This window comes from Adiantum capillus-veneris, chromosome 17 (assembly GCF_014529385.1).
Source record: "Adiantum capillus-veneris isolate H3 chromosome 17, ASM1452938v2, whole genome shotgun sequence".
Lineage (NCBI taxonomy): Eukaryota > Viridiplantae > Streptophyta > Polypodiopsida > Polypodiales > Pteridaceae > Adiantum > Adiantum capillus-veneris.
Genome location: NC_140947.1, coordinates 99,542,975 through 99,545,503, shown reverse-complemented (window position 1 = coordinate 99,545,503; position 2,529 = coordinate 99,542,975).

The window sequence follows — 2,529 nt, the reverse complement described above, 5'->3', positions numbered from 1 at the left end:
AAAAATCATGCTTTACTCCGTCTCGAGATAGCACAACGAGGAGAGATCAAAAATTAACAACAGACGTAGGCACAAATCGGTTTATTGGAGTGTCTAAATTGAATGAGAGAGAAAGAATCCGTGCTTCACGGATAATGGACATGCCATGCATGTCAAAAATTGTGTCAAGAATCGGCAAAGAAGCAACCTGCGGTGCATCATCATTCACTGCTACCTTGATTGGACAAGAATAATTCTTGAAGAAAGAATTAACTTGTGCAAATTTTTGGAATATCTCCTACAATTTAAATCATACATAAAATGAGGAAACCTTAAAAGCATGAAACCTCAAACCTGTTGATTAGTCGGATCCTTGTGCTTTGGTTGAACCTTGGTCCAGTCAAACCACGAGCACATCCCTTGGAGCATCTTGAGAACATGCTATTTGTCGAGTTTTTTCTTGAAAGTTGGCTAACACGTTGTGTTGCCAAGTGCATGCGCTACCAGGCCAGCTAACGGCTTTCAACAACCGCCCAAAACACACCTTGATTTGCAGATCTATGTGACATTTGGATATTGTTGAAGGTTTGCATGCTATAAACCGGATGCTTTCCAGTCTCGTTCTTGCATTTTGCATGCATAATATTCTCGAAAGCTTGTGGTCGGTCCCACCATGGCAAAACCCTGCACCATGGATGCCTTGCCATGAAGTTGACTGGCCATGGCCTCGCTGGGAGCCCCAACATGCTGAATTCTGTCGACTGAAGCCGTGGGCCAAAGCCCTTAATTGGGGGGTTGCCCAAAATTAGGGCACCCACTTTTAAAAATAGAAGAGAAAACGGAGATGGCGGTTGCAGCGCAGGGAAGAACCGCCCAGAGCACGCTGTCGAGGTCAATCTAGGCGTCGTCCATGTGACGAGAAACTGGTAGCAGGCCAAGGCGAAACCAAAGAGGGGAAGAATTCCTTGTTTCATGCATGTCGAAAACACAATCTCCCTGCCTAATAGGGTTTGTTCCCACGTGGCTGTCGCTCGCTGGCCTCCTTCCCGCGTGACCTCCTCCTCGATTTTGTAGGGGCAGTTTCCTATGGCCGAACTAGAGAGTCACCACTTCCACGCCCTACTGCCCTTTTGAGATAACCATGTACGCCTTGCTGCCATGGACCTCGACGAGCGAGAAAAGGAGAAAGAGACCACCTTGCTTGCCTCCTTGGCCATGCGAATCATCCCGAGAGAGCGAGAGAGAGAGAGAGAGAGAGAGAGAGAGAGAGAGAGAGAGAGAGAGAGAGAGAGAGAGAGAGAGAGCATGGATCTCCATCTCCCCTCTTCCATAGCTCTCTTCTTCCTCCTCCCACCTTGCTCTGATACCAGTCTAAGACAAGGGAAACTAGGGTCTCAGAGTCCACCACCCAACCACCCATTATATAGGCAAGCCACTGGCCCTTTGCCCTAGTTGGACTCCCCGTTCCACGCCGCCTAGCCCGGCCCTGCCCTTGTCTAACATTAAGACTTGTATTTTATGCAAATTCAAGGTGATATTGTAACAAACGAACAAACATAAACACACATACCAATCACATGAGTTAGCTATGGGAAAACAACTTGCAATAGGTGCTATCTATGGCAATTTTTAAGTGAGAATATAAGGGAGAAGCACATGGAGGTGCATAGAGCCGCAAGAGAAATATATAGAAGAGAGATTTTCATCTTTAGGAGTGGAATGGATAGTCACAAGTAGAAGAAGAAAATACTAGATGCTTTTTCGGTTTGCCTTCCTTTTAGAGTGGTCAGCCCAATTTTCAATCTGCTCTTGGCTAAGTTAAGGAAAACCTTTACCAAAAAATTCATCAAGATGTGGAATTTCACTCGACACTATCAGTAGGGCGAGCTTGTAGTGGCACAAATGAACATGTGCATGGGGGAAGGGGATCAACGGTTGAGAGCATGAGAGCCATTTGATGCGCGTGTTGTAAATTTGAGACAGAAAATTTGAGTCAATGCCGCCCCTCTTTAACTTGATAATTGAATTTAGGACATCATCTTTGGGAGCCAAGAGCCCATGCATGCTTCTTGACAATTATGGAAGTTTGATCAATATCATAAATGTAGACTTGTGTGAATTCACAAAAATTTAATAAAACTAGTTCGTTGGACGAATTCATGTAGAGAGGATGGGTGGGCTTAAATGCCTCCCATACGCTGAGGAATAATTGTATGACTAATGTTTTTGATGTTTACAGCCAGGTGGCACCAGGGGGGAGAAGGGGGAGGATATTTTCTATTTGTAGGTATTTCAAAAAGGCTGGCAAGAGATCCAAACGTTGCCAATAACCCCACTAGCACTTCGAACAAGGGAAGGATTAAACAAGGGTCAATAGGGATTTGCTTCGTCCTTGAATGTCAGAGTTTGTGAGCCAATCACAACAGCGCATGCACATTGGTAATTGTTGAGCTAATCTTTTTCTACATTGATTGCAACTTGGGTGTGACTGTGCATGAAACTCCCTCGGGCCACCACTAACCCGAGGGCGACCAAGCTCTTACACATCAA